Source organism: Paroedura picta, chromosome 2, assembly GCF_049243985.1.
Source record: "Paroedura picta isolate Pp20150507F chromosome 2, Ppicta_v3.0, whole genome shotgun sequence".
Lineage (NCBI taxonomy): Eukaryota > Metazoa > Chordata > Lepidosauria > Squamata > Gekkonidae > Paroedura > Paroedura picta.
Genome location: NC_135370.1, coordinates 38412958 through 38437428, shown reverse-complemented (window position 1 = coordinate 38437428; position 24471 = coordinate 38412958). Strand labels below are relative to the sequence as shown.

The window sequence follows — 24471 nt, the reverse complement described above, 5'->3', positions numbered from 1 at the left end:
AGCTTAGTTTAAACCCAGCTGCAAGAGGAGACAGCTCCAGACAAGGCAGCATGGAGCTCTCAGATCCTGCCACCCCAGCCGATTGGTATAATATCCCCCAGCAAAAAAAAAAAAAAGGTTTATTTGGGCTCAGCTATATCGATAGTCAATCAGATCAGAAGATCTGTAATCATCAGTTTAAATAATACCTGAAAAATACCAATAAAGTATCCTTGGGTATTTTTTTATCCAGCATAGTTAGTAGCACTGTGGCAGGGGTGGTCAAAACTGTGGTTATTCAGATGTCAATGGCAAGGCCATAGACATCTGGCGAGCCACCGTTTGGTCACGCTTGTTCTATGCAGTCTGAAAGGGAGAATCAACACATGATAGATGAGAGCAATCCATCATTCTCCTGTTCCTGCCCTTTCTTCTGCAAATCATTTGTGTAATGGCACTTGATATAACACTCACGCAATTTGTATGCTACAATTTTGAGATGGGCTTTTATGCAAATGTGAAGTTCGGACCGAACTGGATAGCAGACTATTGGGTGTGACATTTACACCGCAAACTTCTTAATAGGGCTTATGCTTATGATCATTTGTGGTAATCTGGATACAGTCTTGTGACAATTTCCCTACAATGCATTAATAGCTGATTAAAAATCAGACCAGGGTCAGGTGATACAGCAAGATGGTCCAGGGTCAGGTGATACAGCAAGATGACGCCAAATTATTTAGAGTATGGAAAAACCCAAGCGGAATGTGAAGTGCTTTCCTTTAAACTAGGTGTTACCAGTCCTTTCCCTGCCTGAAACCTTGAGAGCTTTCCAAAAAATCAGAGATCAGAGGATTAGTTTATGAAAATTAAATCACAGCCAACTGTTCCAAGTCATCAACATAATAAAAGCACCGTTTGTAGGCAGATCTGCAAATTAGGGAAAAATTGCAACTCTTAATAGTACTAACAGCCGAAAGGTTTCATTATCAATGTCTGGGTTTTTTTATGTGTTTGTTTGTTAATCTATAAATCAAATAATTTGGCAACTGTACTTTGGTCTGTGGTTTAAGAGCACCTGTATAAAGCACCAAAGTTCAAGTCAAACCAGAACCAACACCACCCATCCCGTCAAAAACACTCCTGCATCCCTACTGGCTTCCAGAAAAACGTTATGAAGTTGGCTGAAAACTTACATCCAATTTGTTGTTGTTGTTTCATTTGAACCTCGGAAGAACACAAGAACTATTTATTCTAACTAGAATAATGAGAGTTAGCTTGGTGTAGTGGCTAGGAGCGTGGATTTGTAATCTGGCGACCTGAGTTTGATTCTCTACTCCTTCCCCACATGCAGCCAGCTTGATGACCTTGGGCTCGCCACAGCCCTGATAAAGCTGTTCTGACCGAGCAGTAATCTCAGGGCTCTCTCAGCCTCACCCACCTCACAGGGTGTCTGTTGTGGGGAGAGGAAAGGGAAGGAGAATGTAAGCCGCTTTGAGCCTCCTTCTGGCAGAGAAAAGCAGCATATAAGAACCAACTCTTCTTCTCTTTCCTGCAGTGGGCAACCTGGTAGAGACAATTACCGGTTGTTACTCTTTAGAACTGGTGACCAAATGCACTTGAAAGTGGCACACTTACTTATTCTTGCTTATTAGTTATTTATTTAAAATATTAATATACTGGTTTTCTGGCAGCACTCAAAGTGGTTAATATCATGGATTGTAGCACTATCCTCCCAGATTTTGTATGAACTGTTTTAAAGCTGTGCCAGGGCTAGTAGCCGTCACTGTATCTTGAAGCAAAGAAATTCTTTAGTCACAGTGCGATATTATTTATTTATTTTTGTATTTATTCCCCACCCTTCCCTTGAGACTCAGGCCAGCTTACAGATTTTAAAATAGGCAACATTAATAAATAGGCTTTCAATCTCTAAAATTCATAGTTCAAATTAAAATCAAACCTGTTTATTTTCTCTTCAGGCCACCTCCTTCTTTATGGGAGTTAGATGGTCACAGAACTGGGGGGGGGGGGGGGTCACAAAAGTTCCTAGCGGATATTTTTAGGGTGGACTTTCAAGCAACGTGGCCGGCATCTCGATGTTATTTCTAGACCTCAACCGTAGGCCCGGCGGAACAAGCTCAAAAGAGTTTAGGGACCGCTGGTGTCGGCTTCGGTTCTGATTACTCCTTGGGGAGTATACTGAACATCCACGTACACTGGACACAGATGCCTAACTTTATTATTTCGTCACAATTGGACTACTAGATCAGGGGTAGTCAAACTGCGGTCCTCCAGATGTCCATGGACTACAATTCCCAGGAGCCCCTGCCAGCAAATGCTGGCAGGGGCTCCTGGGAATTGTAGTCCATGGACATCTGGAGGGCCACAGTTTGACTACCCCTGTACTAGATGCTGAAAGCAATTTCCAAGGCCTGCATGATCCCAGAAATGACCTGGCGGTGCATGTGTTGTATGAAAAAAAGCCAACATTCACTTATTATTCAACTTATATTTCTTTGTTTGCTATCCGGCATGCTGGGACCAGAATTATCATGGCCTGTGGAGTGCAGTAAACATCCGCTGGTTCAGGAATCTGTGACTGTTCTGCACCTTTAAAGCCCTGACTAGCGATCGAGGCTGGGAGGGAGGGGGAAGGGGGCCGGTATGGATAAACAGGTCTTCCCGCCAACTACGGGCACTGAGGAGGTCTGCCACATTTGTTGCCTAAATCCGTCTGACATCCCCTGTATGAGATGAAATTCATGCTTATCTCTAAAAGCCTGCCACAGTTCCCTTTGAGTGATACATTGTTTATCGCACGAACCACAGAGAAAAGCTCCTTCACAGAAAAGAAATGGCTCTGTACGAACAGATTTAATTTTTTTCCCCCTTCCCCTTCCTCTGTCCGGCCTCTTTCATCTGCTAATTTCCTTCATACCTTTTACATCTAATAGTTTTTTTCCCCCCTCTGCTTTCCTACCCAATCTTATTAAACTCTTCCCCCTTCTTTTCCTACCTGTTTTCTTTGTCTTTCTTTCTCTAAATTTGATATCCACCATCTATTGGATCTTCATTTCCATTTGTGTATTGGGGGAGCTGTTTTTTTTGTGTGCTTCGTTAATGATTCATGTTCACTTGCTCACCATAATTTTCTTATTTTTAACAGCCATCCTCCCCTCAGCTTTTTCCATTTATTTAGATAAATAAATAGAAGATGGGCAGGGCTCAGTGGTAGAACTACTACTTGGCAAGTGGAAGGTCCCAAGTTCAATCCCCAGCATCTCCAGTTAAAAAGAACAGGTAACAGGTAATGTAAAAGACCTGTCCTGCCCCTTAGTGCCTCCTCCTCCAACTGGCTTGCCTGTCTGTCCAGCAATCAGCCAATCTCCTTCTGCCCCCACCCCTGACCACCCCCTCCTCCTTCCACTTCCCTCTGAGGCTCAGAGGCTGCAGATCCCTGCTGCATGAGAGCTGCCCCTGCCAGTGAGTTCCCTAACAGCTGCCTGCAGCCTTTCCAAGTCCTGTGGGGAGGGGGAATCCATCCGCAGAGTTCTTCCACTCCACCCCACTAATCTAGCTCCCGTTATATTCCCGAATGCAATGGGCTTGGCCCCTAGTTTGACATAATGTTCAAGTAAATTTGTACATGAGGGCCTGCTTCTCCTTCTACATACTAGTTCATCAAAGAGACCCCAGTGCCTCAATGCAGTCTTGAACAGAACCCGAAAGACATAAGAAATAGCTCTGAGTTAATTTGTACCTTAAAGATGGGAACTGGATCTGAAGAGGAGGACAGAGGAGGATAAAAGCAGCTGGCCGGGTCTTCAAACATGTTCTGAACGATGAGCAATCCCTGTACCCACTCAAACTGCTCTTTCCTTTGTGCAAACACAAAGGAAACATATGCCTGAGGAACGGATCCTTTGTAAAAATACCCAAGGGAACAAAAGAACTGCTTGAAGCGCTGCCCTCTTCTTATGCAATCCATTTGAGTAGGGCTTGCTGAGAAGAACTTCCTAATGGCATGGACCTTATGTCCAAGAGTGAGGGAAGTGTGCCAAGATGGGCTATAGACATTCTCCCATTAATTAAGGACTTATATCCACAAACAGGTCCCATATACTTGGTAGCACACTGAGACCACCCAGTCGGCTCAGACTTTCACAAAGATCTTCATTGTCAGATGCATGCAATTGTTTCATTGAAACATGGTCCCAGCTTTGTGAGAGCCGCTGTGAAATAAGCAGCTAATGGAGAGCATCTCTAAAAGGCATCTCAATCATAGTGCTGACCCAGAAAGCACAAAGGAAACTTAAGTCTGAGAACTTACGTTTCAGGTATATTTTCAGCTGAGGTGTATCCATAACCATAGTGACTTTAAAAAAAAGATAACCAAGGTGAACTTTGTAGAGCAGTGGTCCCCAATCTTTTTATCACCGGGGACCGGTCAACGCTTGACAATTTTACTGAGGCCCGGGGGCGGGGGATCTTTTGCTGAGGGATGTCGCCGCCGCTGCCTGAGCCCCTGCTCTACTTGCTTTCCCACCGGCGCCCCTGACTTCCCACCGCCTGCTGGGGGGTGCTGCCAGCAGCAGCTGCACATTGCCACGCTGAGGGGGAGCCCCAGCCATGGCGGCCGCTGGAGAGCACCAAAGGTGAGCTGGCGGCAGAGTGGCAGGGCAGCAGCCGGGGAGGAGGACGAGGAGGAGTCACGGCCCGGTACCAACTGATCCATGGACCGGGGGTTGGGGACCACTGATGTAGAGGGAGATGTTTTTTGACTCTGCTTTTCTCAAACTGGTATTCCTTGCCTCTTCTCACAGCAGACAGCTTGTAAGGTGGGCAGGGCTGAGAGAGTTTTGAGAGAACTGTGACTGGCCCAAGATCACCCGTCTGGCTTCATGAGGAGGACTGGGGAATCAAACCTGATTCTCCAGCTTAGAGTTCACCAATACACCATACTGGGGAATTGTAACCACAGTTCATTATTCTTTGATTAAGGTCTGAGCTGTAAAACAAATGTTTAGGTCTATCCAGTTCTCAGATTTTTAATTGATTATATTTAACTGAATGTGCATATTATCATAGATTCAATATAAGTGCCTTTTGAATGGATACCGGAAGAAGTGTGAAATCACTTAAAATTTAATAAAGAAAAGCAGGAAAGGCTGGTTTTATTTTATTTTCCATATCTTACAGGAAAAAAATGCCAAGATCAAAATGGCTTTATGGCCCCTTCAGGCTTAGCCCATTTAATTAAAATTTCACCCACTGACTGATCAGCTAAACTTCAAATTTTATACAGGAGTACATTTCTCTTCTGGCTCAGAGAAAGCATCTTGAATTCTGTAATTTCTGATTGTATCACCCTGAACCTAAATTGCTTAATATTCATTGATGTAAAAACATTACCTTCTCTATGAACTATAATTCAATAAATATAGATTCAAATGAGTAGCCGTGTTGGTCTGAAGTAGCACAATAAAATCAGAGTCCAGTAGCACCTTTAAGACCAACAAAGATTTATTCAAGGCATGAGCTTTCGAGTGCAAGCACCCTTCATCAGACTATGATCTTCTTACATTCCCTGTCAATAAATAGTTTGGGATTATCTAAATTATTGACTACTAGATATTAAGCCCACTGTAGGCAAAATACAGCGGGCGCTAGCGGGGTGGGAAAGAAAGAAAGAGAGGGAGAGAAAGAGGCTGAGAGATAGAGGGTGAGAGAGAGAGGCAGATAGGGGAGAGAGAGAAATTAAGGGAGGAAGGAAGGAAGGAAGGAAGGAAGGAAGGAAGGAAGGAAGGAAGGAAGGAAGGAAGGAAGGAAGGAAGGAAGGAAGGAAGGAAGGAAGGAAGGAAGGAAGGAAGGAAGGAAGGACAAAGAGAATCCTGGGAGGAAGAACGAAAGGAAGGGAGGCAGGTAGGAGGTAGCTTGAAGAGAACGGGGCAGGGGTTGGAAGAAGGGTATGGGGAAGGTACTTTTTGGGGAGGGTGAATTAGCAAAGGGTGGGTGGGTAAGTGCATGGGCTGGGAAGGGGCGGCAGAGGGTAGCGCGAAGGGGGGTGCGGGCTTGGCAGAAGGGGGGAAGCCTTTCCCCCAACCCCCCCCCTGAGGTCTGTGCCTCGGCGCGGCGAAAGGAGCAGGCTTTGTGAAGATTTGGGAGGCAATGACAGGCATAAACCATGCCTGTTGCCTTCTCTTGAATTATTAGTTCCAGCAGTACTGCCTGTGTCATGGTTGCTTGGATGGAGGTCTGGTGCTGGGTAAAAAGCAAAATACCCTAGTGTGCCACTGTTAGCACATGCACCACAGGTTGCCTAGCCGTCAGTTACAAAGTTGCTGAAACTCCCATAGATCTATTAAGAAATAGTTAGGCAATCCCCAGTTTTGTAGTTGTTGCATTACTTAAGCTAAGCATATGTCAGGCCGAGGGAAACTCTTAAAAAAAAACTGTTCCAAACTTCCCAAAGAATGATTGGGATATCATGTTTCTGAACATTTTTATTCATTAAAACAACAACGCACCAGCAATTCACCTAGGTAGTCTGTAGCATCTTAGACTAAGACACTGATCATGGCATAAGCATTTGGCCACAAGGCCTTTTCTCTTGTTTTCGTTTAATGCAGTGTTGCTTTCTGAACTGGCTATTTCTAAAGTCTTTTCTCCCCCTGTATTTTCTTGCAGTTTCTCAGTGCAGTCTGGTCTGGTTATTTTGTTGTCCTGCATTTCACCCTCCTTTCCAAGCAGACGTATGTTGGATTTTTTTTTCTTCCGCATTGATTTCCCACTCTTCAGCACACATTCCCTTCACTGATTTTCCAGGATTTATGAGTTCTTTTGCTGCGATTTATCCCATTTTTACCCCCCCCCCCCAAGTCAAAGCAAATTGAATAGCAGAAGTGTTCTGTCGTATTTTTTGCCCCTGCTGTTCTTCTGCCCCTGGGAAGTTGGTCCTCCACTCCTCCCTACCCAGCTCACCTTGCCTTTCCTCACCTTCCTCCTGGCCCACAGAAGTAAGGCAGAGCTCCATACCAGCAGCCTACTATGCCTGGGTGGGACGCTGAGGCCAGGCAAGAAGCACCAGACTGCCAACATTGCCATCTGGCTGCAGGAATTATTATTATTATTATATTTATATTTATACCCCGCCTCCCCCCGAAGGCTCAAGGCGGGTTACATAACCGCCTCAAGCTCTACCTTGCTTCCACAGGCCAGGAGTAGGAGACAAAACAAGGTGAGGATGGGAAGGGAGACGTCTCCAGCTGCTGCAGCTAGGGAGGCAAAGCTGAGCAAGAGTTTTGTGGGGCCTGATGGTTTGCAGCGGACCCAATGCCAGTATTGACCACTGCCACCCAAATCCCCCCACAATGTTTCAGAGCTCACAAATATGCTTCCCAGGATATCAATTCAGGTCCACGTCACCTTGAGTGGAACCTGTAAACTGTTCTCATTAGAAGTCTTTTACAGTGATTAAAGTTTGAATTTGTTTTGTGATAATCATGGTTTCTTGCCAGAGCAAGACATCTTGTAAAGAAAGATTTAGAGACATTTAATAGACGTTGAGATGTTGCTGAGATTTTACACCGAAACAGGGAGAGGGTGAAAGCTATTTTGTCCTGCTTAGAATCAAACTCATGGAATGAAATAGCTAGCTGTGTTCCTCTTCCAAAGAATACACCCGCAAGAAAGCTGACCAATCAGGAGATTAATGACAACTGTGATGTTCTACCTACAAAATTTTCCTGTGATGAGCCAAAATCCAGCTTTACAGTTGACATACAGAGAAATCACTATGCAAGTCCGGTGATAAAAATCTCATGCTCAAAAAATGTGTAGAGAGCATGCATGACATTCAAATTAAGGCATACCCAATCAAATTCAATTAAAATTCAGAGGAAGCTATGCATGCAGAAAGGGCCTAACCTTCATTAGATAGAGAATGCAGGCGAAAGTACTGGGCTTTTAAACCCCAGCACTTTTGTGAATGTTGATTCTTGCACAAAAGGTTCCCAACTGGGTGGGTGCAGAATAGATTGAGCTAACCCCATTCGTTTTCTTTATTTAAAGACCAATGATTTGGAGCTGGAAACTTTGAAGCCATTTATCCTCACACCTGTCATGGCTTTCTTTGTTTATTTGTTTGTTCATTCCTGTATGCCAGATCCCGGGTGTTTCTTGACAATTAACAACTTTTAAAGAGAAAGGATTTATCTGCTTTACGAAGGGTACCAAGGGATAAAGTCACCTTCCTTTGCCAGCAGATGGGAAATCTCTGAGGAGTTTGACTGTAAACATCACTCACATTTGGAGGCAAAATTTCAGATGCTCCTGCAGTTTGTATATATGAGCTCACTTAAAGTTAATCAGTCAATACACAATTAAGCCAGGCAGAAAAAAGGGAAAGGGAAGAAATCAGTGCTGGCTGTTTCAGCGCAGCAATTATCATTTGAAGCTGATATGAAGTTTGAGTCTTCAAAATGGAGATGAACATTTTCTCTCACAAAAAAATACCTCATCTTGTCTAGATGGTGAAGTCTGCCAATCTTTTTAAAATTCTTTTTACAGCCATAAAAATAATATATCTTAATATGTTTAAAATGTGTTTTGGACATACAGCAGTTAAATTTCTGACACTTCAACGCCTTAAAATTTCTGAAAACATCAAAAATGGAAAGGAGTGAGTGCCATGAAAGAGCATAATGCACAAGCCAAAGCTGCAAAATAGAGGGTACAGAATGAACGCAAGGCATTGTCCATTAATTTGCTTTTTCTCCTCCCCACCAGGTCAGATTAAAAAAAATAAGTTGCATATTTCTCCACTTAGTTCCTAAAGTTCTAATCTTTGCTCCCCACTTACTGGTTTTCAGCCCATAAATTTCCCTCTCCCTCCACAATAAGACAGTATATAGACCCGGGGGGGGGGGGTATTATGCTTATACCGATTTTCACCAAAGTCAGTTCACAGACCTTTTAAAATTGTCCTTTTAAAAAACAGACCCACTTATGCATGTGCTCTGATACTGTGTTGGTTTGTGGAGGGGGGGTTGCATACAATTATGCATTTGAAAGAGTTACAGTGGCAAATCCTTAAGTGGGGGGGGGCACTTCCTCCTTGTGCTAGATGCTCATTGGCAGGCCATAGTCAGATGCAATGTCACCTGACTGCCACTCTGGCACATGCTGCTGGCAGGACCTCATGGGAATTGTAGTTCATGGACAGGGAGACATCAACAAGAAATTTCTGTGGGGGCACACAGCCTTTTGTAATAGAAAGCAAAGTCTGGCCATTAAAAGTTCATGCCACAGTCTTCAAGGTGGCATAAGACTGTGATTAAATATTTCTTAATTCCATTGCATAGAGGTCTACATCCTTAAGCATTCTGAATATCTTGAGATCTGCCAAATTTGTCAAAGCTATAGTTATATAATTAATTCAAATGTTGTATCAGAGCAACTAGTAGATCCCAGGCCTGTTTCTCTTTGGAAAAAGTTGCAGGGGAAAGGCTGAAGCTGCTTCTACCTGCCGTAGACATGTCTGGACTCCGAATTAAGAAAGGTATAACTCCCATTGCACATCTGTCTGCTACCATGTCCTTGTGACACCCATGACAACATTGCATGGTGTAAATCAGTCCTTGGTCTCTGTGGGTGAACTGGGCAACTTCATTTTTATTGATTCTGAATCTCGACTCTCTCTTCTTTTGTGCTATTTTTGTTGTAATTGTTTTATTTGAAGTATGGCTGCAATTTAAAAAAAATACTTCTTTAAACAGTGTTGAGCTATGAAAGAGCAAGATAAAAAATCCAGAAATAAAAAAATTCAGACCGATAACGGTTGCTGCATGGCAGAACCTCTATTTCTTATAGCATCATGATGACTGCTACTTTGTTTTAAAAAGGTTTGGCTGGGTAAAGAGAAATCTGTCAGGTGCGGTCAGGTTTCTCCTTGAAAGCCATCTTATTAAGGGTCATCACCTCTGAATTCAAGATTTGCTTAGCACAGTTAGGGATTTCTTCAAGAGGCAGTGGAATCACAAGCGTAATCCATACTATGAGTTACAAATAACTGGGAAGATTTCATCTGTGTTTGGGGAGGACCACACTGGGTTTTCAGATTCGGTTTACATTGCGGGGCAAAGTAAGTACCGTATATACTCGTGTATAAGCTGAGTTTTTCAGCACAGCCTGCTCCCAGCCAATCATTACATTGCTTTGCAAACCTCCTGCAAGCTGAAGCTTGCTTTCTCTGACTGCTCGTAGGACAGCAACAATTTGACTGAGGGACTCTGATCATTTTTTTCCTTCTGCCGTCCCTTCTTCTAAACTATTTTTTGGTTTCTGTAGGGTGGGGTGAGGTGGGTTTTGGGGATATTTTGGGATTTACTGTTTCTCCTGGTGTTTCTCCTTTTATCTGGGGGGCAGCATTGTTTGCCTTTTCTTCTTGGGGTTGTGTTTCTTTTAAAATTTGGTTTTTTCCGTTCTTTCATTCAGTGTTGAGTTTTACAGTCCTTTATTTCAGTGTTTTGTTCTTGGGGGGGGGCACTGCAGTTGTGGTTAGCGTAGTCGATTCTCCCAGTTTGGTAGCTGTTGCACTTGTTGTAATAGGTTGCCAACTTTGGGTACTGTTGTTCTGCTCTGGTTTGCTGGCCCTCTTTTGCACTTACAGAGCTAGTTTACTGTTTTTCTTTGAAATAAATATTCAAAAACATTTAACCTACTGGTGCCTCAATTAATGTAAATTTACCAGTAACTGCTGCATTTCCCACCCTCGGCTTATATGAGAGTCAATAAGTTTGCCCAGATTTCGTGGTAAAATTAGGTGCCTCAGCTTACATGCGGGTTGGCTTATATGCAAGTATATATGGTACCACCAGTCTATTCAAAACTTAGAGAGGGTTGTTTTATTTTTAGGAGAGGCACTAGCAGCTATGCCACAAATTTGGTGCTTCCACCTAAAAAAAAAAAAAGCATACCCCCAGATTAATTCTCCATTATACCCTATATGTCTGCAATGGCCCACATAGGGTAAAATGGAGCTGGAAAAAATTGGAGATGAATATGCCAGTATTGGGATTTGAAAAAATTGAAAAATACCAAATTTGTTTTGTTTCAATATACCCAAACCTAAACATTCTGGAAAAAAACAGAACAATATTCATCTTCCATGCTCATTGAAAAAAATTAAGCAAATATTTTACCCCCTACCAATGCTTCACCTTCACTGAAGCAAATTCCCCGCAGCAGAAAGAGGAGGCAATCCCAGTCCAGTTTTCTACCAATAATCATATTTAAAGAGAACTAAAACAAAAAGACTTTAAGCTAAATTGAAACAAAGAAATAGGGCCCTGGGGTGGGAAGAAGTCTGGCCTGTTTGCAACTTCTGTTCCCCTCATTCCTTCGCCAACAATCCAGACCAAAAAAGCTGCCATATTTCCTTTTATATCTCCACAACAAAAAGGCAGAGCTAGAAAAGTATCTTTTTAAACAAAATGAAAGTTGATGATTTAGGAGGGCACATGGCAGTCTACAGGACTGCATTGCATCCACGTAGGAAACTGCTTCCATGCATACCATCATACATTGAGTGCATACTCTGTTTCATAACAATCACGTGGATGAAGATTGCAGTTGGCTATGAGTTTGCCAGGCATACCCATGCACAGAAGAGATGCATGATATGAACTACAGTATTTGCTGGCGTATAAGAATACTTTCCCCCCCTGAAAAACATGCCTCCAAGTGGGGGGGTCATCCTATACACCGGGTGCACTTCAGTTGGGATAAGACATAGCTGCCCACAGTGGCCCATAGTACTGTATTTTGAGTGGAAATGTTGGGGGGTTGTCTTATACGCCCGGTTGTCTTATACGCCAGTCGTCTTATATGCCGGCAAATACGGTAGATAGTTTTGCAGCTATAGTTGCTAGACAGATACTGGCCATCAATGGAAGCCTATTTTTTTTTGGAGGGGGGTGTTCATTGATGATGTTGTAACATCACCATTGGCATAGGGACCATCGCTTTGGACACAACCCCAAACTGATGTCATTGCACGGATAGCAATGCTTTACGATCAGCCCCAGACTCTATGATTTAACCATAGACTTTGGGGCAAATTCTAGAGTGTTGTCCGGAAATGACATCATGATAGCTCCTCTGATTTCTCCCTGCAGCTTATTCCCATGTCCCAGGCTGCAGGTAAAGCTGGGGGTGGGGGGCAAGAGACTTGGACTCCTTGCCTGCAAGGCTTGTATACTGTCCTCTGTTCCCGAAGCCATAACCATGAATGAAATCCGGCTGTTGTGAAAAACTAAAGCGGAGAGTCCCCCCCTCCCCCCGTTTTACCTCATTGTACGGTAAAAATTGATCTACGAGAATGTGGGAAAGCCAGAAGGCTTGCCAGTTTAGCTCTTGGGGCTCGTCTTAATGATTGTTTTATTGTACGATAAATGCACAGCTGATCATTTGTTGCAGAAGTTCCAATTCTCTTTCCCTCAACGAACACATTCGTCTCTAGGAGACATTTGCTCAGCGCTTAAACAATATGCTGTTGATGAGGGAAAGGAATGTTCCCACCAATTGAACTTCGAGCAAGAGGAGAAGCCAAAGGATGTATGTACCACAAACAGCCACAGGGCTTTTTTCCACACCGTGGCAGAAATATATAGTTTCCCCAGAGACACTGTAGCTGCCAATATAGTAGAACAGCAGTGAGGCTTCCACGTTCCAGGCTACCATATAGTTCCCCACCCACACTACTCCCCCAACGGCACCTATTCCCTCCCGTACTTTAAAAAAATCAACAATTTTATAACAGCTCTGAATTTCCTTTTTTTTTTTTTTTTTGAGTGTCTTCTCTTTTTCATTGTGGAATTATGCCTGTTCATGTATATCTCCACAGCAAAAGGGAACAGAGACTAGCTTTTCTTTTTCTAGAAACCTGGGAACTCAGAGAACCTCTGAAACATTTTGTTGTTATATATTTGCTATTGTGTAGATATAACAACAGATCCCTTCACACGAGGGTTTCGTGAAACCCTGGGGTTTCTTCATGGCCCTGGAAGGGTTTTCCAAATGGGTGGGTTAATTATTTTTAATATATTTTAAAATTTTGTTAAATATGTATCTGTGATATGACCATATATAATGTCAATCTGCCTCCCTTCCCAAAATGGCTAATGATAGGCCTGGAGAGGTGGGTGGGTGGGAAGAGGAGGGGTCGTGGGTGGGCATGTACACAGCTATGCTTCCTAACCATATTCTGCAGGATCGCACCGCTTCTGGGTTCCTTGAAGCCTGAAGAATGTTTCAGGGGTTTCTCAGTGGTAAAAAAGCTGAGAAAGCCTGCCTCAGACCGACAGCAGCTGGCCATGGTCTCAGACTGAGATCTTTCACACTGCTTTCTATCTCATCCTTTGTCTGGGTTTTTCTGCACACAAAGGAGAATTCTGACCAATTTAAAATCATTTAAAATATCTTCTGAACCTTATTACATCTGAATGGGTATTTAATTGTAATGCATTTGGAGAATTATATTTGGAGGCTATTAAAAAAAACAAAACTGGTAGAAAAGCTGCTTGCATTTCAACCCAAAATCCCTCTGTGTCTCCAAGCCTATATTCCTTTTGTAGGCATGGGAACTGGATGATAAGCTGTTATCTAGATAGAAGCTGGAATGCATCTGTCCAACCTGTAGCCAAACATCTGTGTGCACTAAGCATAGCTCAGATCTTGAGAGTACTTTGCAGAGCCTCGAAATAACGGGAGCTGACGATTTCTGCCCCACGTAAATGCAATAGAAAAGAAAATCAAGAATGGAATGATTCATCAGACTTCAGGGGGAAAGGATTGTTCTTACCTTGTAATTTTCCATACACTGTCATTTTAACTGTATCATATTATGTCATACTTTGAGAGAAACTCTGAGGGACAGATGGGAAGCAGGGTTGCAATGCAAAGAGGAAGTAATGCAACAGCCATCTTGTACCAATTTCCAAAGCATTGTGGACACAGTGTTAAAGAGAGACGAGTGTGAACTATTCATGTTCTTGAGAAAAGGGGGTGTGAATTACTGCCAGAAAGTTCAGTCTTCCCAGAGTCTCTTTCATAAAGTGACTGGGTTTTTTTTCTTCTCTCCACTGTTTGAAAAGTACCTGTCAGTCAAGACAGTTCTGAGAAGATCTCATTTGCAGACATTGAAAAGGTTGAGTAAATGGATTAGGGAAGAGTTTTCAGAATAAAGCACGATGAATAAGATTAATGGAATTTGATATGGAAATTGGATCAAATGAGCAATATGAAAGAATTTAGCAACATGAAAGAATCCACTAATTGAAAAAAATGCAGTTGGAAGCGTCAGGAGATGGGGAGTCGTGTGAGGTCAAACGTGAGAAAGGTCTGGAAAGTAGCAACCGCAATGCAGTTGTTCATTTGGATTAATAAATTTAGCATTCGTTGATGAGGAGGGAAATCTGAGACAATAGGATGTCTCTCTTATTCCATGAGTGTCTGGCTGCCTCAGGCAGAAAATTGCTTCAGGTGCATATAGATCTTGCACCTAACAAAGCTGGTTACCACCATGGTACAAAGAAGGAAATAGGGATGTAGGAAGGACCATGAGTCATGTCACCTGAAGAGATTTTTCTTGGCTCCTCTTCAGAGAGATGAAGTGGCTCTGTGCAGGCCTCAATTAGATTTCAGTAAGCCAGAGATTGGACTCGTGCTGTTATAGCTGCAAGTTTTTTGTGGAGAAGCATCTCCTCCGTATCATTTAGCAGGATGGTACAAATAAACAAACTAGGCCAGAGTTTATCCTGAGATAATTTGATCACGAGTTTCACTTTAGAGCAGGGGTAGTCAAACTGCGGCCCTCCAGATGTCAATGGACCACAATTCCCAGAAGCCCCTGCCAGCATTCGCTTCTGGGAATTATAGCCCATGGACATCTGGAGGGCCGCAGTTTGACTACCCCTGGTTTAGAGCATATAAATGACAACGGTTAAGAGCAGCAGCTTCTAATCTGGCGAGCCGGGTTTGATTCCCCACTCCTCCACATGCAGCCAGCTAGTTGACCTTGGGGTAGTCACAGTCTTGATAGTGCTGTTCTCGCAGAGCAGTCCTGTCAGAGCTCTCTCAGACCTACTTACCTCACAGGGTGTCTATTGTGGGAGAGGAAGGGAAAGCAATTATAAGGTGCATTGAGATTCTCTCAGGCAGTGAAATGCAGGTATAAAACCAACTCTTCTTCATTGCAGGTCAGCTATCAATAACAACACTGAGCCCTTTTTCCAAAATACTCCAATGATGTCAAGAGTCAAGATAAAACAAATAAAATAAAATAAAATAAATATTTATTATATAGTGTTCTCATATAAAATTAAAAACATTAAGGGTCTGAATATCAGACAGTACAATTTTCAAGCATTCCTGATGGATGAATATGTCCTGTGCACCAATAAAACCAGACCTATTTCAGCTTCTACAGCCTTCCTCAGTGGTCAAAAATACCTAAAATATACAGAACAAACATTTAAAGAATATTAGATATTTTTTCACAACCAGGTGTTGTTCCCTCCTATGCTGTGTGGTTAGGGAAATATTCTTTTATATGGGTTCTGACTCATGATACCTGTACTTACACAACTTCAATCTCATAAGGAATTTCTAGTAGCTGATAAGGGATTTCCTGTAACACCAACCAGTAGACAGAATTGAATTCATGATACTAAATATCATTCATGAACTATGAAGAACACAATGACTTGAGATTTTTTGTATTGAACATCCCCTCATTTCATTAAAAGATATGGCTCCTCCCCCCGTAGGAATGTTATTCCCCCACTCTGTACCTGACACCATCCTTGTGTATCAGCCCAATACTATTATATTTCAGCCACTTGTTAATGGATTAATTCTCCCTCTAGGTCTATTGCTTTTTGGTCTTGTTATGGTTTGATATTAATGTTCTTGTTTGATACTGCTGCTGTCCTAGTCAGTCTGTACAGTTTTTGATGTGGAAACACATCTTATGGTGTGCTTAGGAGAATGGGAAAAAAATCACAGACGTGACATCCATCTGTGCCACTCCCTGAGTGCGGCATAAGAGGCAGGGAGGCAGCCAAGGGTGGTGGTGTAGGGAGTGGCAGTGGGGGAGGCCCTGGTGGCAGTGAAGGCTGTGGTGGGAGCAGCAGCCCTGGCAATGGAGAAGGGTGGCAGTGGCAGTGCAGAAAGCTGGGCTAAGCACATACGTGGGCCAGGGGTGGAGCCAGGTACCCAAGATGGGTGGCGGCAGACTGAGCAGGGCTCAGCAGGGGGCCCTGGCCAGCCACTGTCATGCCTATTATGTGGAATGAATCTGTTTGTCACTAAATGTTTCTTTATTGTTTTGGGCTGCGTAGTTATTTCTGTTTTCATTGACTTTCAGACTGTTATATACTTGCGAGCTGTTTCATTCCATTGCAAATCGCCGTGGGCACGTTTTTTTGTGAAGAGGTAGCCCATAGATTTTTCAACTAAATAAGTCAATTAAGGGTTAGGAGGGGCAGACTTATAGCAATCACAGGAAGGAGCTCTTAAGCCAAGTGAGAAGAAGTGGTGGTTTGCCATTGCTTTCCTCTGCAGGGTCTTCCTTGGTGACCTCCCTTCCAAATACCAACCCTGCTTAACTTCCAAGATCTGATGAGTTCAGGACATACCATGCCAGCTTCCCTCCCACTGCATCACATTAACATAGCCTTTCTCAACTTTTTTACCATTGAGAAACCCCTGAAACATTCTTCGGGCTTCGAGAAACCCCAGAAGTGGCACAATCATGCAGAATATGGTTGAAAAACATAGCTACATACATGCCCACCTTTGGCTCCCCCCCTTCCCACCCCCTACAGGCCCATCATTGGCCATTGGGGGGAGGTCAACATGACCATTTATAGTCATATCACCTGATAAATGTTCAACAAATTTTGAAAATATATTACAAATTAACTCCCACCTATTCAGGAAATACTTCCAGAGCCGCCAAGAAACCTCAGGGCTTCACGAAACCCTGGTTGAGAAAGCCTGCTTTAATACACGTTTAAGAAATAAACAAAACTCATTTCCCCCATGACAAATTGGTCATTGTCTTCAATTGTGGTTTCTTTCTAAGCCAAAGAGTCAAAAACTAGGAGTTCCCTGAAACATTGGTGTTTTTCTTGACAACATATGAAAGTGAAGCTGCTGATAAAACCTGACAAGGTTAAGATGAGTCACTATCCAAAAGAAATCCATTTCGTCTGAAAAAGAGTCACAGCTTTTGATCACATCCACAGTGATCACTGCAACGTATCAGGAGCAAAACACTTCTGTAACATGGATGGAATTGCACTGCAATATTAAGGACACTTCCCTGGAATTAAACCACTGAAAATGTAACAAGCCATTGCAATAACCGAGTTGCTAGAGAGTTTGATATTAAATCATGGTGGGGTTTATAATGTGAACCTGTAACTGCAACAGAATAACTCTCTACCTTCCAGCCTTACGAAATCCATATTGATATTTTGAGAGTAAATTATTCTTCTTCCTAGATAAAGTTAGGAAAAGGCATTGAATTAGATGACTTTGAGATAACTTCCAGCTCAGGTAACTTGCATTTTAATCAGTAAAAACAAGATCAAGTCATCCATCTTCTCTAGCACGAAAATATTTATTGTAAATCAATTAACCATAGATTGATTCATCTTCTCTCGCTCCAGTCAACACATAAAACACCTTTATTGCAAATCATTTGTCCAGAATATTTTGTCCATTTCCTTGCTCCAAGCGCAGCACATGTTTTTATGTTTACCTTAAATTTAATTTCATAGATGTCTTGACACATGATCGCATGCTATACAGTTGTGTCCTTTCTGCCTGCTGGTTCCCCAAAACAGCATGCCATTCTTTACAGGAGAATATCAGAAAGTCTGCACCAACAAAGAGAAATATGCATAGTCATCATAGGAACCTGACAACTTTGACTCTGATCTAAGCAAGGACTCCACCCTGCCCTTTGTTTTGAAGTTCATCCACAGGAAGCTGGATCTTCACATGCAGTGTTAGGTAGGTCCTGGAGAGGCTGTAGGATGCAGGCAGAATTTTGATTTTTTTAAAAACTTGTTTTTGTTCATCTCAAATCGAGATTCCTTAATACTGCAGGTGTCAGAAGTCCCAGCCCTGCTTCCCTTCCCAGAACTGATGAGACTTCACTATACTATGGTGTCTTCCCTCCCATTGCATCACATTAGTACATGTTTAAGAAGTGATCAAAACTCACCTTTCCCTCATGGCAGATTTGGTCATTGTAAGAATCTAAAAGTTTAGTTGATGTAACCATTGCTTTTGTTGAGAAGTAGAATTCCCAGCATTCACGCTGGGGATGAGTTTGCCTTGGTCCACTAGAATAATAGAACCATAGAGTTGGAAGGGGCCATACAGGCCATCTAGTCCAGACTCAATGCAGGATCAGCCTAAAGCATCCGGGATAAGTATCTGTCCAGCCACTGCTTGAAGACCGCCAGTGAGGGGGAGCTCACCACCTCCTTAGGCAGTCGATTCCACTGCTGAACTACTCTGACTGTGAAAATTTTTCTCTCTGATATCTCGCTGGTACACGTAGTTTAACGCCATTACTACAGGTCCTATCCTCTGCTACCAACAGGAACCTTTCCTTGCCTTTCTCTAAGTAACAACCCTTCAAATATTTACAGACAGCAATCATGCCCCCTCTCAACCTCCTCTTCTCCGAGCTGAACTTTCCCAAGTCTTTCAGCCATAGGGCTTGGTCCCAGGCCCCAGAATATCCTCTTCACCCTCCTCTGCACCTTCTCAAGACCTGTCAACCTGCCTTGTAAAAATTTTGCAAAGAAAGTCCTATGGAACAGCTCTCAAATTATAACAATGACTGTCACAGAGCGGAAGCCTTAACCTGCTCTGCCCATTGGGCAGGCTGCTTTTTGCGCAAGAAGAGGCACTGGCCACTGTCACCACCAAGACTGTTTATGCACTGGAGGTTTCATGCCATGCTGCTGGCTGGAGTTTTAGTCGTGGCAGGTTGCCCAACCTCTTCCTGCACCCACATGGGAGAGCATTTGGCTTGGTGCACCTCATCCGCCCCCGATTTGTGCTCCTGCGCCGGAGCTGGGGCAGTGAAGTTCCCTGTGCGTAAACGGTCCAAGAAGCACAATGTGTTTATGGTAAGGTGACCAGATTTCAAGATTGGGAAAGAGGGACACGACTGACCGTGGGGCTTGCCAACCTCCAGGCATAGCCTGGAGATACGGAATAACCTAGGGCCTGCACAGCTTGGAGACACCGGGGGTTGCCAACCTCCAGCTGCGGCCTGGAGATCCCGACACCCTTTGCAGAAGAAAACTCCTCAAAACGAGCGTTGCACTGGGGCTCATTCTGGCTTGCATTACTTTCATTAAAAGTTGTATTCTGAGCCTCCATCAGCTAGTCTCTTCTTAGCAGATTTTTACAGCTCTTAACAGGACTGTGACTAGGCCAATGTCACCTAGCTGGCTGCATGTGGAAGAGTGGAGAATCAGACCTGGCTCTCCAGGTTAGGCTGCCGCTCTTAACCCAGCATAAAGCTCAGAATTCACAGGAGAACAGGGACTTTTGTAGGTATATAACATCATAAAGACCAGCCTCCAGGATCAAGGTGCACTGTCCCAAAGGTAGCTATTTTAAATTAATCAGGTACATAAATCCTACCAAATATTGCAGAGAGAAGAGGAAATTTCCCCAAACTAATCTGGCAGAGCCTCTTGTGGCGCAGAGTGGTAAGGCAGCCGTCTGAAAACTTTGCCCATGAGGCTGGGAGTTCGATCCCAGCAGCCGGCTCAAGGTTGACTCAGCCTTCCATCCTTCCGAGGTCGGTAAAATGAGTACCCAGCTTGCTGGGGGGTAAACGGTAATGACTGGGGAAGGCACTGGCAAACCACCCCGTATTGAGTCTGCCATGAAAACGCTAGAGGGCGTCACCCCAAGGGTCAGACAGGACTTGGTGCTTGCACAGGGGACACCTTTACCTTTACCTTTAATCTGGCAGAAAATTTACTTTCATATCTAAACAGGGTACTCAGGCCTGAACATAAACAAAAATATAGTCACCACAGGAAAGGGGGCAACCCATCTTCTTCCAAGAAGACCTTAAGCTTGGAGCTGCTTGGTTAAAACTGTGTGGTAAAAGGGAATAATGAAAATAGAAATCACTTAAGACTCGGGGGACTTTAACTTTATTTGATGGTCTGGGCTGTTTAATTTCAGTATGCCTCAGTTTGCCACCTATAAAATGGGACTTACCTGACACGAGTTTCATAGGCAGTCTGTGAAAATAAATGCAAAATTGCCTGAGAATTATAACAGGCTGCCTAAGGCCAGCTGAGATAGGAGAGTCTCTTTCCACGGTCTACAGTTATTATTTTTCAGACAGCTTTTTATGAGAATGATTTTCCATAATGTGCCTTTTTTCTCTATCTTTCTTTTTCCTCCTTTTTTATTCTTTATAATATTTTCTTTAGAAATCACTTCAAATACACCTTTAGATTAGACGCTGCTATAAAACATCCGAGGGGAAATGAAAGTTTCCACAATTAATTCAACATACTGTGCAATAATAAGTGCCCAACTTACTGTACTTACGGCCAAAAAAGTCTCAGAAAAGCTGTTTTCTCCACTGATATCCGGAGTCTGGAAATCAGTTATCATGCCAGGAGGACTCCACAGCCCATCTGGATTTTGGCAACCCTAGCAGAGGATGCAGGATCAAAAACATGGGATCAGCCTTCTGCTTGGATCCCTTCCAGCCTCCCCCCAAGCTGCCTCTACCTTACCCCAAGAAACAGGAATGAAAAAGTACCATGGAGTGGGTGCGTCGCCACCTGACCTCCTTTTGGATCTGGACGATAGAGGCAACTTCACTTGGATTTGTTACTCTTCTGAAGTTAACAAAAGTTTACATTAGATTTTTGTTGAAAACACCTGCCTCGTGGACTGTCCTATTTCAGCCTACCAGTGCGGTTTCCATTTTAAACCTGCCCAGGTTTTAGCCTGTCCCGTTGCCTGCTGTCTCCGTTTTATATTTGCAGAGCATTCTTTTTTTTCTTTTCTTTCTCAACATAGAAGAGCATTCTAAATGGTATAGTCCTCTACCCTTTCACGGCTCTACTGCAGGCTTTCTCAACGAGGGATTGGTAAAACCCTGGGGTTTCTTGACAGCCCGGGGAGGGTTTCCCGAATGGGTGGGAGTTAATTACTTTTAAATATATTTTTAATTCATTAAATTTTTATCGAGTGTTATGACCATATATGGTTGTGTTGAGCTGCCCCCCTCCCCCAATGGCCAATGATTGGCCTGGAGGGAGTGGGGAGGGGAGGGGCCCCGCATGGGCATGTCCACAGCTCTGCTTCCCAACCATAATTTGCACGATCGCACCACTTCTGGGGTTTCTTGAAGCTTGAAGAATGTTTCAGAAGATTCTCAATGGTCAACAAGTTGAGAAAGGCTGCTCTACTGCCTAGTTTTGTTGCAAGGATAGATCCAGCCTCTCATGTTTGCAAACAAGGCATGTGAGTGAGTGACTCAGCCATTCCCTTGCTCCCTTTTGTATGCAATCCCTTTAAGTGTGTTTTTTTTAAAGCCTAAAATAACATGGGAACAAAAACTAGTGATTGCAAAGTGAGTGCTGCTTGCTAATCGCCTATAAATACATCCGACGACTTCTGCCCCGCCGACATTAATTTTAACCTAAACTTTGGTTTTGCCGGTGAATTGAAATTAGAGCTATCTTAGCGCCGGCTATCCCCTGACCTATAAGCCGCCGCTTAGTAGCCCTTGCGGCTTCTTCATTTTCAATCAAGTCCACCCTGATTGTTCCGTAACAGCAAAAATTGCAGGTAATGAAAATTCTTTCTTTTTGTTTTGCCCCATCTGGCCTTCCCTTGGGCCCATCTGTTACTTTCACTCAGTGTGCCGGAAAGAATCTCGCTTCCTGAAACAGAATCTAAACCCCTGCCATAAGCCCTGCATCAGTCACCCAACCTACGCCATGGCTAAGTCTTCCCAAGAGTAATCACCATCCCCAGAGGTCAGCAGATTGGTTTGCCTGTGTTGTATGTACACCACCCCTCATAAACAGCCTTTCTCCCCCTAAAACATATTTAGAATGGGTTTCCTTATTAAGAAATGTTCTCTGGTTTCAGCGGGTGATGTCTTTCTGGAAGGGGAAATGGTGTCACGGAGCCCCGTTCTTCCAGCTCAGCGTTTAACCCCACGTGGGAGATTTTTGCACCGACTCCTGCTTGATGCTGTCATCTGAATGGTAAGTAGTTCTGCACAACTGTTACACCAGCCAGTTATTTGGAGAAAAGGCAGCTTAAAAGCTGCAATATCGACAATAAACTGCTTGCATGTGTTCTGTGGCTCTTTCCCCCCTTTCGGCTACGTGACAGTTAATAAGTTCAGCGCTTGATTATGCCGCGATGGTGCCACGATCCGACACTAATCCCTGGTCTTGTTTATTGCGTTTCTTTACACCCTGTAATGTCAGTCCCCTTGTGGCTCACAAGGGCAATTCATCTGTTCCTCCTCTTGGACTTATTAAACTACGGGGAGTGAATGCAGCTTTTATTTAGAAGCTGACAGAGTGCTTATTGGGCATGATCCAGCCCCAGTTAAACGCTATTGATTTTGCTGGTAGAAATTTACACCCCAAAGTGCTTCACTGTCACTGGATCGTGCATTTTGAAAGGATATCTCTCAGCGTTTATGTATTCCTCCACTTGGGTATGTTTATACTATATAGATGTAAGTCTTTAGGTTAAATGTAGTGGTTCTTAAGTGGTGCTGCACTCAGGTTGCCAGATCCCCCCTGGCTACTACTGGGGGGGGGTAGGGTTATCAGCTCCAGGTGGGGATCTTCAGGTGGGGATCTCCTGGCACTTTGGGAGAGGAGCCTGGGAATAACAGGGACCCCAGTGAGGCCCAATGACTCAGAGTGCCCCCTCCAAAGCAACCAGGGGAACTGATCTCTGTAGTCTGGAGATGAGCTATAATTCTGGAGGGTTCCCAGGTCCTATCTGGAGGTTACAACAAACAAAGAAAAACTGGGGTACACAGTAAATTGTACACAAATTTACAGTATTGTATGGTTATTACTCATGGTAGTTTTCATGGTGCCTTATAAATGAATATTTTGCACTTACGGAGGCATTATTTACTACTATTACTACTACTACTACTACTACTACTACTACTACTACTATTATTATTATTATTATTATTATTATTATTATTATTATTATTATTATTAAAGTTAGTTTTATTTCCTGCCGCTATCAGCAAGCCAACTTGCGGTGGGTTACAAAGAAGCTAAAACCCCACATAAAAATTTAAAACATCATCAAACCCCTCCCAATTGCACTCACAATTCATAAAACCTCTGAGCCAAAAATATAACAACCCCTCCCTCCACTTTCCAGTCACCCCTCTCCAGTGCTTTGGTGAAATCCAGGGGTGCTGTTGATCGTAATTTGGAGGGGCCCCTCAGATCTTCCGTGCCCTGTTGATTCAGAGCCACTATTACACAGCCCCTCCCCCCTTTTCTGGTATTTCCCACCTGGAGTTTGGCATCCTTATGTATCCTCCATCAGGAAACATCTGATAGCAGCATATGAGTGATGTGCGTGCATGTTTACTCAGAACAAAATCCCTCTGTGTTCAAGGGACATTACTGTCACATCAACATGAGCACAGGTAGAAATCTTAATGTGAAATTCTGAATATGGTTTTTCCAGTGCAATCTTTGGCAAAGATACACCATTGTGTTGCCCTCAATGGGAACTTTGGTAAGGATTGCACTGCTTATTCCACAATGATCGAGTAGGAGGATTAATTTAGGATCTCCCTGGCATTAGCTCTCTCTTTCTCTTTCAACTTTTTCTTTTTTTGCTTAAGAGCCTTGTGTGGCCATCAGAAAAAGTATCATTTTTAATTCCTGGCCCCGCAGAGGTGACGCTGCAGCAAACACAACCGTATTTTAAACGATTTGCCATTATTTCCAAGGTAGTCTCTGAAACACTACGGCATTAATTAATTTAGCACACAGCTGGGGTTATCCTCGCGGACATTCACTTGGCAAATGATTATTTCTGCCGCAGAAAATTAGACTCGAAATCAAACACTTTAGTAATGCATTCTCCTCCTGTGATTCCCAGCAATTGAAAGTAATGAATTGCTTCCCCTTTTGACACACGAAGGAGCTTTTATGATGTGAGAAGAGTTAAAATATATATATATATATATATATATATATATATATATGTATGCAATTTGGATTTAACTTGGAAATCAAAGCACTTCCCTGCGATGAAAATGGGACAACACACACACACACACAATCACACAAATCTCTCGCAGTAATGGCATTAAATGTACTAAAAGTTCCATCAGGAGATCAATGATGGGAC

At 43.2% G+C, this 24471-nt stretch overlaps 1 protein-coding gene across 7 annotated transcripts in view; it reads left to right on the top strand.

The window, feature by feature from the left end:
* Window positions 1-24471, top strand: part of B3GALT1 (beta-1,3-galactosyltransferase 1) — a 504258-nt gene that overhangs the window by 344065 nt on the left and 135722 nt on the right. For 6 of the 7 annotated variants that reach the window (XM_077319820.1, XM_077319819.1, XM_077319817.1 and 3 more), the window contains one exon: window positions 22207-22325. The gene's annotated coding sequence lies outside the window, so the exon portion shown is untranslated. Of the gene's footprint in view, window positions 1-18040; window positions 18061-22206; window positions 22326-24471 lie in introns of those variants that run through there. The other variant, XM_077319823.1, reaches the window with a different exon arrangement.